The sequence below is a fragment of the Tachypleus tridentatus genome, chromosome 3 (genome assembly GCF_004210375.1).
Source record: "Tachypleus tridentatus isolate NWPU-2018 chromosome 3, ASM421037v1, whole genome shotgun sequence".
Classification (NCBI taxonomy): Eukaryota; Metazoa; Arthropoda; class Merostomata; order Xiphosura; family Limulidae; genus Tachypleus; species Tachypleus tridentatus.
Window position 1 is genome coordinate 35,594,728 of NC_134827.1, and position 18,178 is coordinate 35,612,905.

The 18,178-nt window shown below is 35.9% G+C and overlaps 1 pseudogene across 1 annotated transcript in view; it reads right to left on the minus strand.

Annotated features, from left to right (window-relative positions):
• Positions 1-18,178, minus strand: part of LOC143245795 (regulating synaptic membrane exocytosis protein 2-like) — an 83,035-nt pseudogene that overhangs the window by 27,836 nt on the left and 37,021 nt on the right. The window contains exons 13-18 of the transcript XR_013025692.1: positions 17,112-17,201; positions 12,391-12,534; positions 11,296-11,436; positions 8,909-9,101; positions 2,188-2,396; positions 758-1,022 (exon numbers count right to left, since the gene is read on the minus strand). The product of XR_013025692.1 is annotated as a regulating synaptic membrane exocytosis protein 2-like (transcript). The remainder of the gene's footprint in view (positions 1-757; positions 1,023-2,187; positions 2,397-8,908; positions 9,102-11,295; positions 11,437-12,390; positions 12,535-17,111; positions 17,202-18,178) is intronic.

Here is an 18,178-nt window from a genome sequence, read left to right on the forward strand (position 1 = left end):
AAAAATCTCTTTACATTTCTTATTCCGTAATTGCTAGTCAAGGAAAAACCAATAGTCTGATATTTTCTAGTCAAGTTAGGTTATATCTTGGCTGGATGTCTTCTATCAATATAACTAACGGTACAAATTATTAGAGTTACAGCTCTTAAGAGTTTTATTTTCGTTTCGCAAGGGACAAAACCACTTAGGCTGCAACGGGTGATATAAAAGCACTTAGATTACAGAGATTGATAAAACCACTTAGATTGCAATTAATGATACAAAAGCACTTAGATTATAACGTGTTACAAGAAGCACTCAGACTACAGTGAGTAATAAGAAGCACTTGATTGTAACGAGTGATAAAAATCACTCACACTGCAGCGAGTGGTAACTTGTTATTCACAACTATTTTAATTTGTATTTTTCGGATTTCAAACCAAGAATGAATAAAAATAACTTTTCTGATTTAGCTTTTGTCTGCAACAAGTCACTGGCCTTTTCGTGTAATACCAGAACTCGCCAAATGGGCTGGGTGATGAAATGACAGAAGTCAAACTGAAGCCCTATTTCTGTGGGCAATACAGCGCAAGAATTTCATAGTAATGATTTGGAATCAGTTAGGCCTAATAACTATGATAAGCTCACTTAGGTTTTCCAAACAGAACTGTGATAAAACATCTATAGTTTCAGGGATTTTTATCATATATATGTTAGGCCTACAGAATTATAATGCTTTCAGTGTTTACGTTGAAACCCTGGTAATATGGAGGTTTACCCGAGAGTCCGACTGCCCCTGGGTCGTTCAGATTGTGTAGAGAAGGCACTGTTAATGCTCAGTTTCGATGCTGAACTCGACTCTGATCCGTCACTTTCCATCCTGACTATCGCTTCCTTATCCAGGATCGTCCCAACCACGGGAGCCATTCGCCGTGTACCATCCAATGGTGCATGCCCTCTGTGGGGGTGTGCGTGAAGTTGCTTTTCCACAGTATTTCTCGAAGTAACTTCACTGTCAGAACACAAGGCGCCAGATGTCATGGCTAGACGAGAAAAGAGTTACTTGTAGCGACCAACGAATTTGGTTGTCGAAGAAGATTGATCATTGGTTACGTGAAGAGATTGTTAAAAATTATTTGTTACGTGAACAGATTGTTTGAAAAGAGTTTTTAAAAAAACGACTTTTTCACTGCAGATAAATATAAAATGTTTTAAAAGGTTATTGGTCACGTTGTTGTTAATGAAAGTAAATTTAAAATATTATACATGTAGTTTGCTAGAGAAGCGGTTAATATATTACGCAGACTGTGAAAGAAGATGGTTGAATAGAACTATGTATATTGATAAAGGTGGTTACCCGGATAACTTGTTGAAGGTGGTGGTTAGATAATTAACTGACTGTTAGAGTATCTGCCTGTTAAATAAGGCGGTTTCATAATTTCGTTGCTTCGTGATGACGAGAAACCCACTTGAAGTAAAAATGTATTCTCAAGACGACTGGTGTGGATATTAAAACTTTTATTAATATAAAGAAGAAAACAACGTTTCGACCTCATTAGGTCATCTTGAAAGGTGTTAAGATGACCCAAGAAGATCAAAATGTTGTTCTCCACTTTATTTTAACGAGTTTTAATACACATAACATCCATCTCTAGACTACAATTTGGTTATTTGTTAAAGAGTATATCTGGTTACGTCACTGATATCTCGTATAACATTAGATCAGAATCAACATACGTTCTTCACGTTAGTTTGTTTGTTCTAGCCATGATCTAACTCACAATTAATGGAGTTAGGTATTCTGCATAATTGTTTGTTTTTGAATTTCGCACAAAGCTACACGAGAGCTATCTGCGCTAGCCGCCCCTAATTTAGAAGTGTAAGACTAGAGAGAAGGCAACTCGTCTTCACCGCTCACTGCCAACTCTTAGGTTACTCTTTTACCAATAAATAGTGAAATAGACCGTCAAATTATAACGCCCCCTCATGGCTTAAAAGGGCGAGCATGTTTGGTGTGACAGGGATTCGAAGCCACGACCCTCAGATTACGAGTTGAGAGCCCTGACCACCTGGCTATTCTGCATAATGGATAACACTAGACGAACCTCAATATATACATGAAGTCAAACCATAACAGTGTCTCTTGTTCTACTTCAGTGTTATTATTCTTGTTTGAAATTAAACTGGTTATTAAAGTCAGTGTTTTACCTCTTCCTCTTCGCTGCATCTTCATTCGAAGATTTAATTGGCTGGTTCTCTCTTCCATATCTGACCTCATCTGGTGGCGTGAAGACTGTTCTAGTGACGGGGGAATTGGAGGCAGCTGACGTTTTATCTGGGGGTGTATACCTGACAAAAAGGCTTCTTTTGTCTTGAAATACTGACGAGTCGGGGACTTTACTATGAGGGAACGAGGCCTGTAAAGTATATAAATAATATATAAACATACGAGTTTGATATTCTGTTAAAACGAGCCCTAACAAGCCAGCCACAAATCAACCTGTCTACATACGTATAATTAAGCCTAAACAATATTCCAGCATCGCGAAGAAATTTAAGTTCTTTTGTTAACTATAAAATAAACATCCATTAAATGACTGACCTCGGGTCATTAAGCTGGTGTGGTTAATTTTTGATTTCAGTGAGTGAATTATATTTAGCGTAACGACTTGGTTAATATAATAAAATAATGAGAACAGGCGATTACCTCACAGTGAAGTAGGGTGCGCTCCAAATGTACCCGACTTATCCTAACGTTTCACGGATGAACAAACTATATCTTAACGTTTTCAACAGAGAAATACAATATCAGAAGATCTATCACACGTGACATCATAATGTAAATACATCTCGGTTGTGGATGTGGATATACTTCACGATGTAGAAAGAATAGTTGTTTTTAACGTGCAAAATATTTACAATATAAAGCAAAGTTATATAGATTGAATATTTAAGAAATTCATGGTTTCATATCGTTTTTAAATCACGTATCTTTATATAGCTACGAATTGTTCGACTAATCAGACAACCGAGAAAAATTATCATCGTGTGGATCTTTTGATGGTACCGAGTTCCTTTTGTTTGTTTGTTTGGGAATTTCGTACAAAGCTACTCGAGGGCTATCTGTGCTAGCCGTCCCTAATTTAGCAGTGTAAGACTGGAGGGAAGACAGCTAGTCATCACCACCCACCGCCTACTCTTAGGTTACTCTTTTACCAAAAAATAGTGAAATAGACCGTCAAATTATAACGCCCCCTCATGGCTTAAAAGGGCGAGCATGTTTGGTGCGACAGGGATTCGAAGCCACGACCCTCAGATTACGAGTTGAGAGCCCTGACCACCTGGCTATTCTGCATAATGGATAACACTAGACGAACCTCAATATATACATGAAGTCACACCATAACAGTGTCTCTTGTTCCCACCGCCAACTCTTGGGCTACTCTTTTACCAACGAATAGTGGGATTGACCGAAACATTATACACCCCCACGGCTGGGAGGGCGAGCATGTTTAGCGCGACGCGGGCGCGAACCCGCGACCCTCGGATTACGAGTCGCACGCCTTACGCACTTGACCATGCCAGGCCCACCGAGTTCCCTAAGAAATAATTAACAAGCGCTTTGGATTTCACGTGCATGACGAGTTTTTAAAATTCAAAAAGGACTGACTGTTCTTGTTGTTGTGGTAAACTTCACTTAAAATCACAACCGTGAACTTAAGATGTAAGTTTATAACCTCATTGGTGAAATTACTTCTGTGTTTGCCATTTGTAGACATTTTAAAATATAGACAGTGTCATTCGATCATACACTGGTTTAAAAGTTAACGGTAGCAGTGGCGTAGCTAGGGTTTTCAGCGCCCGGGAACAAAGTGAGTTTTCGCGCCCCCTCGTGACAAAATGTAAGCCATAATTTCTAATTGTGTAACATCAATTTGGCGCTCCCCCCTAGCTACGCCATTGAACGGTGGACTTACTAACTATTCCATGCCCGCCACAGGTATCGAATCCCGGTTTTTAACCCAATAATCTTTCATACTTACTGCTGAGCTACTGTGGGTCAGGCTTGAAAGGATGGGGACTATCCTTTAACCTTTGTTTTTCATAAAATCTAAGAAACATAGAGTTCATCTGGAGCCCATAGCTACGTAACAATATGATAATAAAGTTTATTGTTAAAGAATAGATGTGTTTCCTTAGTGGTGATATTCATTAACGTCATAAATACAGATATTGGATGGTTCCTACAAAATATGTAATTAGTATACAAAAACCCAATGGTAAAAATGGTACAGTAACTTTACTATCAAAATTTAGGCCTTCTACATTACTAGGAAATTTAAACCTGGCTTTCAAAGTATATTAGTTAATAATATAACTGATAAAAACAAAACAACAAACGAATAAAATAAATATCATTCTGATACATTGTGATATAGTTCCAGTATTAGAAACTATAGGTCTCGGCGTACATTATCCTATATGTATTCTGAAAATCCCTGGACGGCTTCTTGGTGGTCTAATTTTTGAATGTATTGTGCCTGGAGTAACAAATTGTTATTTTTCAAACTCTCTTTGTAATTTATTCCTCAAGTTTCAAAGATTTGCTTGAATGTTATCCACTTTACTCATATGTCTCATTTTATTCAAAACAACTATATTATTTCATTTACCTTATTTTTACTTGGCCTTTTTGTTACTAAGCCTTTTTTGTCATGTGCACAATGATAAGCTGTATTTTTACTAAGCCTCTTTTGTCATGTGCACAATGATAAGCTGTATTTTTACTAAGCCTTTTTTTGTCATGTGCACAATGATAAGCTGTATTTTAACTAAGCCTTTTTTGTCATGTGCACAATGATAAGCTGTATTTTTACTAAGCCTTTTTTCCATGTGCACAATGATAAGCTGTATTTTTACTAAGCCTTTTTTGTCATGTGCACAATGATAAGCTATATTTTTACTAATCCTTTTTTTGTCATGTGCACAATGATAAGCTGTATTTTACTAAGCCTTTTTTTGTCATGTGCACAATGATAAGCTGTATTTTACTAAGCCTTTTTTGTCATGTGCACAATGATAAGCTGTGTTTTGATTATTAAAATAATTTATGGATATTCCTCTAACTTAAGATATGACGTTACTACAATATTCTCCAGATATAGACAAGTAGACTGTTCAGACAATAACTATAAAATTGTTCAAAATGTAGAAAACAAGCGTGAAAGTTTAATTTGTTGGTGCTACCTAAATTTAAACCAAGAGGTAGGACTAACTTTTCAGTCTCACTCACAATTTAACTACAGTGATTAAAGGCTACAACAGCATTCGGGTGTTCTATAAACGAGTTTTTTCACCTAGAGTCGTTTTAAATTACTTAGTTCGAGTTTAATGAAACGTGTTTATTTTTCTGTATTGTACCAATGTTTTTATTTTCATACTGCTTTAAAATTGTCAACATTTAAAAACCTAACCTGTAACCTGTTCAACAAACGACAAGCCCCCATAAACTGGTCAGTTGACGATAGAAAAGAACAAAATATTGTTTAATTTTAGAATTAAAAACATTATTTTCGAATCTTACTTTGTTGTTTAATTTTAGAATTAAAAACATTATTATCGAATCTTACTTTGTTGTTTAATTTTAGAATTAAAAACATTATTTTCGAATCTTACTTTGTTGTTTAATTTTAGAATTAAAAACATTATTTTCGAATCTTACTTTGTTGTTTCGAATGATAAAAGTTTTTTTTATTTTAACGTTTCTACTCATTAAAAGTTTTGATAAAACACATAATTAAACTGAAAAGTTGATATGAAATATACTTATGGAACATTTTTATACAAACTAATCTATGGTATTTTGCGTTGTATTAGGTTGTTTGGGAAATAAAGTGAATTCTGTAATATAACATACGCGTTGTAACAAAGAGGGATTGCTTTATGTCATGATTTGGATATTACAGGAAACTTGAATGTATCATCTATTCATCAGTTATTCATTTTTCTTACAGTGTTCATTATCAGTATTCTAGACCCTTTTGTTAAAATGAAAAAAAAACTGCATTTAAGAGTCATTTTTCTGCATGAAGTCACACTTGGTGACAGTGATGCTCTGACAACTCACAGTATAAAACAAGCATAAGGAGATGAAGCCACTTCTGAAAGAACTGTTCAGCATTGGTTTTCAAAGTTAAGAAAAGGAAGCTTCAGTCTCCAAGATGAGGAGGGTAGAGGGCGTTATTCCGCTGTTGACAACGAGAACTTGAGGGTGTTAGTGGAAGGAAATTCGAGAAATGGCACAGGAATTGGGTGTTTCAGTTTCCACAATATCAAGTCATCTTAAGGAAACTGGAAAAATTTAAAACCTGGACAAATGGGTTCCACAAGAACTCAATGAATAGCTGGAAAGTTACACTTTTTGATCGTTTAATTACTTGTGATGAAAAGTGGAGACTTTATGACAACAGAAAGCGATCTGCATATCACGTTAACTTGACTGTGATGAACCCCATAAACACTTCCAAAAGCTACAACTGCATCTGAAGAAGATTATGGTCCCAGTACAGTGGTTTGCAAAAGGCATCAAACACAACAACGTTCTTGAAGATGACAAGAGAAGAACATTACTGAAGACGTTTACTGTCAAGAATTGGAAGAAATTCATGTGAAGTTGTCTGAACACCACCATGAGTCAACTGTAAAGAACCAATCCTGCTTCATGACTCGACCACATGTTCCACAAATGACCTGCCAGAAGTTTAATGAACTGGATGAGAAGGTAATGCCTCATCTACCCGACTCACCAGATCTTTCACCTACAGACTACCACTTTCCCAAATATTTGGACAACTTTTTGAAAGTAAAACACTTCCATAACTGAGAACCAGCAGAGAATACCACCATGGAATTTTCAAGTTCTAGGACTTCAGAATTCTATCATGATGGAATAAAAATTCTTGTTGTTACTTGTCGGCTGAAGTGTATAGATTCCTCAGGTGCCCATTTTGACTAATAAAGTTACTGTTATTTTACTATATTACTTCTTGTGAAAAAGTTTAAAAATCCGTCAATATTTTTCAAACACCCTAATGTTTTATTATAATAGTGAACATACATGCGTAGCATTGATGAGAGATGTTTTTCAAACCGGATATAAAATATAGGTTCACTGTGGTGAGTAAAAGTAAACTCCAAACAGCGCACATGTAAAAAAAAAGCGATAACTCAGTGACAGTTGGTGAATCCGATGACAGACTGGAATTTATAGGTATTTTTAGCATGATATAAAACAGGTTTACATTAACCTTTTATAACGATAGATTTACTATTTGGAAAGTTCAAGTACATTTTAACACTGTTAGCGTCATGTAACAAAAGTAAATATTATTATGAATCTCATACACAAAACCTATATTTGATCTAAGTTTGTTGGTGTTTATTTTAATTTCACACAAAGCTACACAAGAGCTATCTGCGCTAACCATCCCTAATTTAGCAGTATAAGACTAGAGAGAAGGCAGCTAGTCATCACCATCCATCGCCAACTCTTGGGCTACTCTTTTACCAATGAATAGTGGGATTGACCGTCCCATTACAACGCCCCCACGGTTGAAAGGACAAGCATGTTTGGTGTAACGGGGATTCGAACCCGTGACCCTCAAATTACGAGTGAAGTGTCTAAACCACGTGGTCATGCCGGGCCATAACGCATGCCTAATATGAACATCATAACAAAATAAACACTATTTTCTTCGGCGTGTGACTCGTAATCTGAGGGTCGCGGGTTCGCATCCCCATCGCGCCAAACATGCTCGCCCTTTCAACCGTGGGGGCGTTATGATGTTACGGTCAATCCTACTATTCGTTAGTAAAAGAGTAGCCCAAGAGTTGGCGGTGGGTGGTGATGACTAGCTGCCTTCCCTCTAGTCTTACACTGCTAAATTAGGGACGGCTGGCGCAGATACTCCTCGAGTAGCTTTGTGTGAAATTCAAAAACAAACAACTATTTTCTTTTCCTCGATATTATAGACAATAAAGAAAGCCAAACAAAAAAAAATAACCACAAAATTAAAACCTGCCCTTGCGCGTAAGAGGTAATTATAAAAAAATATATATAATACACAAATTAATAAATGAGGAATAAATAAATTGTATTAGAAAGTAACGGTTCTCAACCTCTTTCCCACTGAAGGCCAGCTGATTCTGATCCTAAAATTTCACGAACCACTTCGTAGATAATTAAATTTTAAAATAACTTTTAATACGTGATCTTGTATGACATTATACCTCGGTGTCTACAATTAAAAAACTCCAAACATCTTGCGGACTGGCTGGAATCCCCACGCGATTCACTAAATTAAGTGTGATGTAATCATTCATTCAAATTACTTTACGATCTTAACAGCAGGGGGCCAATAACGAACGAATTCTTCGCATGAAAGAAAGTTTTATTTCATTCATTCATAAATAGACGGCCCCAAATTTACCATTGTTGTTGTTTGGGTCCAGCTACCAATGGGAAATTGTATTTTGTCAACAGTGCGAGATCGAATCCCAGGTTCTAGTATTTTGAGTCCGCTAAGGCCCAACCAAGTCAGTTCAGCTCAGTGTTTACTTACTTCGCTCTGTAATTTATAGACTGTATTTCATACTAATGCACTAATAGTTTTGCATTCAAAAGGCGTTGTTATTTACTAAAATGTATGTTAAAATTAGGCTTAAAATGTAAGTGCGAATTAGGCCTAGTGTGTGTGTGTGATTTTGGGAATGATATAAAGGAAATTCTTCTGAATGCAATTAAATAAATAAACTAAATTATAAAAAATATAAAATTAAAAATTCTGCTTCTCAGTTAAAATGTTAAAATACGAGGTAAGTGCTGCTTTTATTTTTATTATTGGTTTTATAACTGTAGAACAGTTTTTACCTAATTTCTGATGGAGATAATGACCTAGATGTCGCTTCAGTTTCTCTTCTGGAAGGAGATCTTGATCTCTGCATCCCGCTTTCTTTCTGGTGTACTGCTGAGCGAGAACGCCCTCTGATGGTGGCCAAGGAAGCAGGAATCGTGACTGCAACCCGCCTACCGTGATCGTAAATTAGTTCTTCTCGAGTCGAAACTGAAGGTTAAAATATTGTAAGCATGTTAGCATATGAGTGAGGACACTTAGTCAGGTCCACAGTGTAGACCATAGAAAACCTACGTTACACGCATTATACTCAGATTTTGTTTTAACATATAGGTTCGCAAATAAGCTGGAAACCTAAACTTATTACACTTTGAACCACGAAAAATAAATGAGACTAGATGTGTTCGTTATTATTTCGTTAAGATTTGTTTCGTTTTGAATTTCGCGCAAAGCTACATGAAGTCTTTGTGTTACTCGTCCCTCAATTAGTAGTGGAAGACTAGAGGAAAGGCAGCTAGTCAACACTACTGGCCGCCAACTCTTGGGCGACCCTAAGCAATAAATAGTGGAATTGCCTGTCACATTATAACGCCCTAACAGTTGGACGGGTATGTTCAGTGATAGGGATTCGAACCCATAACTCTCAGGTTGCAAGTCAAACGCGTTAACCACCAGGCCCAGCAAGGCCCACATCCTACGAAGAGTGTGAAATTTGGTGTTAAAGATCCAATAATCAAAAGTTTTGTATTGTCACTTTGATCAAGTACAACCTGGTAATCGTCACGTGTATTATTGATGTGATGCTACGTAATTCAACAAGATAACTAAAAGTTGTAAATTTAAAATAGGGAAAAATGGATCGTCAGAAAAGTCCATAAACAAGCTGAATCCAAATACACAGGTTGTTGTTTTAGTCCGTATTTGTAGACATAAAAATATAACCTGTGTATTTTGACTCCATGTTTACAGTACTTATGAATTTTTTTTATTTACATTTATGAAAGATAAATCCTAATATCCTAATTATATATTTTTCGAGGGCTTATTGCTGCATTGGCTTTCATTATTACCTAACCATTGTTTACTGAGCCAGGTGGTTTTTTTTTTTTTTTGCCTAAGGTTTCATGTAAGCACCTGTTTAACAAGCGTGGTACAAATGAAGCTGTATATAATATGTATTCATAGTTACGTAGGCCAGGTGGTTAAGGCACTCAACTCGTAACATTAGAGTCCCGAATTCGAATCCCCGTCACACCAAACATGCCTACCCTTTCAGCTGTGTTAGCATTATAATGTGACGGTCAATCGCACTATTTGATGGTAAAAGAGTAGCCCAAGGGTTGGCGGTAGGTGGTGATGACAAGCTGCCTTCCACCTTGTTTTACACTGCTAAGTTAGGAACCGCTCAGTGCAGATAGCCCTCGAGTAGCTTTGCGTGAAATTCAAAAACAAACACAGCCACAAAAATAATTTTCAATGAAAGATAATAAACTCTTTAAAATAGATCACAAGACATTTGCAGAATTTCCTATAGTATATCTGTCTAGGTTCTGGTGTAAAATATCAAGCGATTTTGCTGTAGGCTTGTAAAACAAAAATATGAATACTGATGATGAAATAATAATAAAACACGCACTAACAATTTCAGCATAGTACAAAAGTCAGAAGAACAAGTCACCACTCACAAGAGTAGAGAAATCTACCATAGTAATCGTACACTCTTGAAACAATCACTGAAAGTGTCGCAGAAAACCACGTAAAACAGCGAACTCGAGAAGTTATGAATAATATTGACAGTTTACAATTAATGTAATATAAATCGCATAAAATATTTTCCAAATAATGCACATTAATAAAACCAGACTTTTCCAACCAACTTTTTTGCTACTATCAGTATTTTAACAGCTTCAGCCGTTGAGACAGAATATTTTGAGTGTTGTTTCAAGAAGATAATTTTTTTTTTTAATTTTACAAGGGCTATCTGCGCTAGCCGTCCCTAATTTAGCAGTAATAGACTAAAAGGAAGGAAACTAGTCATTACCACCCACCACCAATTCATTTACCAACGAATAGTAACATTATAACGCCCCCACACCTAAAAGGGTGCACATCTTTGGTGCGACGGAGATTCGAACCGCTGACCCTTAGCTTACGAGTCGAGCGTCCTAACTACCTGGCCATGCTGAGCCGTTTGAAGAAGAAGTCTGCTTTATAAGATGTTTTTCCCTCTAGATTCTGTTACCATTTTTGTGAAATTCTTGAGCGATCCCTATTATGAAACACTATCGTGGTTTATGACGGTTCTTTAGAAGTAGTTTTAGTTTGTGCAAAACTGTTTTTACTTGATCAACTTTTTCCCGTGAATATTCAAAAAGAAGTCCACAATGATATAGTTAATACTCACTTCTCTGTGGCCGTCTCAGGCTGCTTATTGGTGACATATCTCGACCCATGACGTCACAAAACTGATTTCTCGCCAGCAGAAGGCTTGAGTCGCTTCCCATGAGCGTGAAGCTAGCGCCATCTATGTCGGCTAGTCGTCGGCCTGCAAAATAAATTACAATCGTTATTATTTGGGTACAAGGAATTAATCTAAAAAATTCATTTGAATTTCAAAATATTATGAAGACATTATGGTAAAGAGGAAGAAACCTTACTTGCCCAGCTCTTTAGCTAAGACTAAATAGTCATTTTGTATTACCAACAGTAACTGTGGTGGATAAGCTGTGACGCATCCTAGTTACGTATAAACACTAGTCACGTAGCTGTGGTGACTAAGCTTTAACATATCCTAGTTACATGTTAACAATAGTCACGTAGCTGTGGTGATTAAGCTTTAACACATTCTAGTTACGTGTAGACACTGGTGACATAGCTGTGGTGAATAAGCTTTAACATATCCTAGTTACATGTTAACAATAGTCACGTAGCTGTGGTGGCTAAGCTTTAACACATTCTGGTTACGTGTAGACACTGGTGACATAGCTGTGGTGACTAAGCTTTAACATATCCTAGTTACATGTTAACAATAGTCACGTAGCTGTGGTGGCTAAGCTTTAACACATTCTGGTTACGTGTAGACACTGGTGACATAGCTGTGGTGACTAAGCTTTAACATATCCTAGTTACATGTTAACAATAGTCACGTAGCTGTGGTGGCTAAGCTTTAACACATTCTAGTTACGTGTAGACACTGGTGACATAGCTGTGGTGACTAAGCTTTAACATATCCTAGTTACGTGTTAACACTAGTCACGTAGCTGCGGTGACTAAGCTTTAACACATTCTAGTTACGTGTAAACACTGGTGGCATAGCTGTGGTGGCTAAGCTTTAACATATCCTAGTTACGTGTAAACACTGGTGACATAGCTGTGGTGGCTAAGCTTTAATACATCCAGGGGATTTCTTATGATTTCAACACATAAGGTTTGGATATGTGGAAAACAACAAAAAACAATGCCACGTGATAATAATAAAAACCACACTTAAAGAACTGACCTCTAAGAAGAGGACTTCCATCGTCCAGATCATACTCAGACATATCGCTGTCGGAGAGTCTCGAGAGCGTGGAAGGTGGAGAGGGTGGTCAGTGGACGTGATGGAGCTTGCTGCCTCTGTGTCCAGATACATGTTCTGTCGCTGCTAGGTTTATACAAGAAGACGCTATGATATCGCTTTAGAAAAAAATATAGCATCTGTTTCGTACCATTAGAAAAGTGAATGTAAGATATTAATCTTAGGAAATGGTTTGGAGTAGCCAAGTTACATCCATGTAAAAAAATAACAACAAAGGCGTATCTAATAACACTATGTAACAAAGTTTTACTGGTTGTTGTTCCTGGACAGAAAGTGTTATTTCCCAATTGCTTATGTCTAAAGTAAATGGAAAAGACCTATTTGTCTCTTCAAGCTTTGCTTTTGTGACTTGAAAGCGTATAACGAAAACATGATGGGAGAGTATGTTTGGGGCTGGTACGTGAAAGTGATTTACATTACAGTTACAAATCTCGAAAAACTACTAGCCTATAAACATTTTGGATAACTTTAGTGTAAATACATGTAAATATTGATTCATATGTTGTTTTATTTAGACCTTATATAAATAAAATGTACAAATTTACCTGTTTTACATATAAAATAGGTTAATTTCTAAATTTCATTATCCAGGTCACAAAAGCAAAGTTTGAAGGGAATAATGGCCATTTTCTGTACTTTTACAACATAAGTAATTAAGAAATAACACATACTATCCAGGAACATAACTGGTGTTACATAGTGTGATATGTCTATCGGAGTGGCGTGAGAGGAGGCAGGTCTCTAATGGAGAGCTCCCATCTTTTAAATTTTAAAATTCTTTACTTTATGACCCACACTGACATCAAAATGTTACTTTACCCGCCCACTCACCCAAACCACCTATTTATCTTCCTATGTCCCGAAATGAAAAATCCTAGATTGGTTGGTTCGTTGGAAGTAAGCACAAAGCCACACAATGGGCTATCAGTACTCTGCCCACCACAAGTATTGAAATCCAGTTTCTAGCGGTGCAAGTTCGCAAATATACAGCTGTGCCACTGGGGGGAGCAAAAAATCCTAGAAACTGTAGCAATACTGCTACTGACCCTACTTTTCAGGGGTCAAAACGTTGTTTGATGACCGATTAAGTTTATCATTATTAATACATCTCTATCTCCTAATTGTGGCTTGAAACCCTATTACAATTTCAATTAAATAACGCTGGTAGTCCAAACTGTTAGAAAATACCACAGTTGGTTTGGTTATTATTGTTAAGTGCAATTCTACGCAGTGCTCTGTTCACCACAGGTATCAAAACTTGATTTTAGTGTAGTAGCCTACAGACTTACCAATGAACCACTGCAGGTGACTATTTGGAAAAATTAAAATTGTTCATAGGGAGCTGGGTGTAAGGGATCCAGCTGAGAATAAAATTTATAAACTGGGTGGTGGACAGTTAAATCACCACAGAAACATGTTATAACTATCTGAACCTGTTGTTGTTATAAACTGGGTGATGGACAGTTAAATCACCACAGAAACATGTTATAACTATCTGAACCTGTTGTTGTTGTAAACTTATAAACTGGGTGGTGGACAGTTAAATCACCACAGAAATATGTTATAACTATCTGAACCTGTTGTTGTTGTAAACTTATAAACTGGGTGGTAGACAGTTAAATCATCACAGAAACATGTTATAACTATCTGAACCTGTTGTTGTTGTAAACTTATAAACTGGGTGGTGGACAGTTAAATCACCACAGAAACATGTTATAACTATCTGAACCTGTTGTTGTTGTGAACTTATAAACTGGGTGGTGAACAGTTAAATCACCACAGAAACATGTTATAACTATCTGAACCTGTTATTGTTGTTGTAAACTTATAAACTGGGTGGTGGACAGTTAAATCACCACAGAAACATGTTATAACTATCTGAACCTGTTGTTGTTGTAAACTTATAAACTGGGTGGTGGACAGTTAAATCACCACAGAAACATGTTATAACTATCTGAACCTGTTATTGTTGTTGTAAACTTATAAACTGGGTGGTGGACAGTTAAATCACCACAGAAATATGTTATAACTATCTGAACCTGTTGTTGTTGTTGTAAACTTATAAACTGGGTGGTGAACAGATAAATCACCACAGAAACATGTTATAACTATCTGAACCTGTTGTTGTTGTTGTAAACTTATAAACTGGGTGGTGGACAGTTAAATCATCACAGAAACATGTTATAACTATCTGAACCTGTTGTTGTTATAAACTGGGTGATGGACAGTTAAATCACCACAGAAACATGTTATAACTATCTGAACCTGTTGTTGTTATAAACTGGGTGATGGACAGTTAAATCACCACAGAAACATGTTATAACTATCTGAACCTGTTGTTGTTGTAAACTTATAAACTGGGTGGTGGACAGTTAAATCACCACAGAAATATGTTATAACTATCTGAACCTGTTGTTGTTGTTGTAAACTTATAAACTGGGTGGTGAACAGATAAATCACCACAGAAACATGTTATAACTATCTGAACCTGTTGTTGTTATAAACTTATAAACTGGGTGGTGGACAGTTAAATCATCACAGAAACATGTTATAACTATCTGAACCTGTTGTTGTTAACTTATAAACTGGGTGATGGACAGTTAAATCACCACAGAAACATGTTATAACTATCTGAACCTGTTGTTGTTATAAACTGGGTGATGGACAGTTAAATCACCACAGAAACATGTTATAACTATCTGAACCTGTTGTTGTTATAAACTGGGTGGTGGACAGTTAAATCACCACAGAAACATGTTATAACTATCTGAACCTGTTGTTGTTGTAAACTTATCACTGACATACTGGGGAATTATTTTAACCTGTTGTTGTTGTGGTCGGAAACTTATCTCTGACACGCTCAGGGACTACTTGAACCTGTTGTTGTTGGAAACTTATCTGTGATGCACTCGGAGACTACTCGAACCTGTTGTTGTTGGAAACTTATCACTCACACACTGAGGGACTATTTGAAGCTGTCGTAGTACATGGCTGATATATGAGGTGGCTATTAGTGTTAAAACTCTAAATTTCACCTCTGACATTAGCAGAGCTTTTATAACTGTAACGTAGCTATGAACTTAATAATACATAATTGTATCAAGATGGCAGATGGTACAGTTTTGTTTGTTTGGAAACCAGATGTTGTGAATTACCTGATGCTTCCAGATGTTAATAGGATCAAAGAAATAAAATCCAAAGAGACATGTAGTAGTTCAGCTGTTTTAGGATCAAAGAGACATGTAGTAGTTCAGCTGTTTTAGAATCAAAGAGACATGTAGTAGTTCAGCTGTTTTAAGATCTGTACACGACTGTTCTTATGTAAAGTAATAAAACCAAAGGGAAACAACTATAGAAAGAACCAATCCCAAGTGAGAAACCACAAACTGGTTCTAGTTGTAACAATACTTAACAGAACTAGCATGGAGAATACACAGTGGGTTGTCAGTGCTGTGACAACCAGTTGTTACTGTTAGAAGTCTTCAAATGTGCAGCTGAGTCAATAGAGGTTAGTACATTAATAATTGCACATATTTCTTTTCAAGTTCATTTATAAAAACTAGTTCACTGATTGGTTACTTGCAAAAGATCCACTGTTCTTTACCTTGCCTGTATTGTTAAAAAAACTTAAGACATCAATACGGTTTCATTACAGTTTGACTACTAGAATAATATCACATGAAGATCTTAAAGAAATCACGTTTGTTTTGAGGTTAAAACACAACATTATATGTCAGATTTATTTTTAGTTTAATTACTGGAAATGCATTGTTAATCAGAACTGGAGTTTCCAGCATGAATGGCATTGGTTTTTATGAGTCACAACATTAATATACTTGAATGACATCTTATTCATAAAGGGCTAAATGGGTTCAATCATATTCCTTAATTTTCAAATATAAACAAAAAGGAAGACAATAACAGCACCTTTTGCCACCAGAAAGACTCTGTCCAGCTCAGTGAAACTATGGAGAGAACTCTGTGTTATTATTTCTTGAGCTAATCAAGAAGCCACTAATGACTCTACTATTAATATTTTTTTTTCTTTTACAGTGGGAACAAATAAACAATTTCAAGTGGCTTTTTATTCCATAAGAAGATGCAGATATTCCTTGTTTATTTCTTGAGTTTAAGGTTTTGTTAAGCCTTTTTTTGTTAGAACGTTTAACACAAATATTTTGCCAAGATTCCTTGTTCATTTTAAAGGACCTCCTATGCCAGTGGTTCAGCAGTAAGTCTGAAGGCTTATAATGTTAATAATCGTGTTTTGATACCTGTGATGGGCATAGCACAGATAGCCCACTGTATACTTTTGTACTTAAAAACAAGCAAAATATATTATTTTAGGGTAAAGTACTGTTAAGCCTTTTTGTTAGGTCAGTTAGCATATGTACATTCTAAGATTTCTTGATTATTTTCAATTTTAATAGAATGTTAAGCCTTTTTATTAAATTCGTTAACTGCTAAAATTTATCTTCCTGAATCAGTCAACAGACATATATTTTCACAAATCACTTTTTAGCTTAGTTATCAAAGACATATATAGAGTTGGCTTATTACTCATTTATGGTAAAAATCTCATTAAAATTTTTTGGATAACTCAGAAATTGAAAATATATTTTAAAATTTCTTGTTAACATTACTAATAGTGCATTGAGGCTATCTTCATGACTGGTCAGGTTATACCACTGTTCTTCTTTGTCAAGCGGTGCAGAAGATATATCGATGACCACCTACACACACAAAAAAACAAAACATTTTATAAAAAAGCACACAGAGGTTTATGTCTTTAGCTGTTGTTAGTTTTAACCCTTGAGAACTTCTCTAATGGAAGACAATTGTGGAACAAATATTTCCCAGTTACTGACTTGAATTTTAAAGGTCAGATATTGACCCCTTTATGTACTGAACATTTCTACTGAAGCAGGATAATAAACGTGTATATTTAAGTCCAAAATGATTCATAATACATATATAAACTTAACTCCAAAATGCCTTACAGTAAAAAGTCAAAATATAATAAATCCTCCATTATTTTCCACTTTTGTTCAAACAAGATGTTAATCTGAATTGGCAAACCACTTTATAAGGACCACTTCTCTGCCTCCCCACACACATTTATAGGATACTTTAATTATTTCAATACGCATAATCGAATAATTATGCAACATGTCAATGACTGGCCGATCCATATCACAGTTGGTCTGCGAGAAAACTAGTAAGAACAATGATTTCTCCTGATTTTGAAGAAGATGTTGGTTGGTGTCCATCAATCAAGACAGTAGTTATCAAAAACCAGTTCTTAAAATTATTTAAAAAACAACTGTGTTCCATTCATTCATTCTCAAGTTTCAAAATGCGTCCTATGGAAACCGAGTATAAATTTTTATAGAGAACAAGGTTGGTCTACTTCGATATTAGGTGTAATTCCTAATAAAGTGGCGTGCCAGTACTTTATTTTAATAAACCCTAATACAGTTTAGGGTCAGTTTTAACTCTCTTATGTGAAGTTTGGAAAATGAAGGCAACTTATTTCAAGCTCGAGGATACTATTAGATAAAGTCTACTACGTAAAAACACGAATGACTGAGATATGTAACACAAACATGAGAAGGAATCCTTAATACTAACATTTATTATTAGCCAAATGTAAGTAGAAAAAGAAACTAACAATTATTGTTCCTTGTAAAATTATGTAAAAGACGTGATT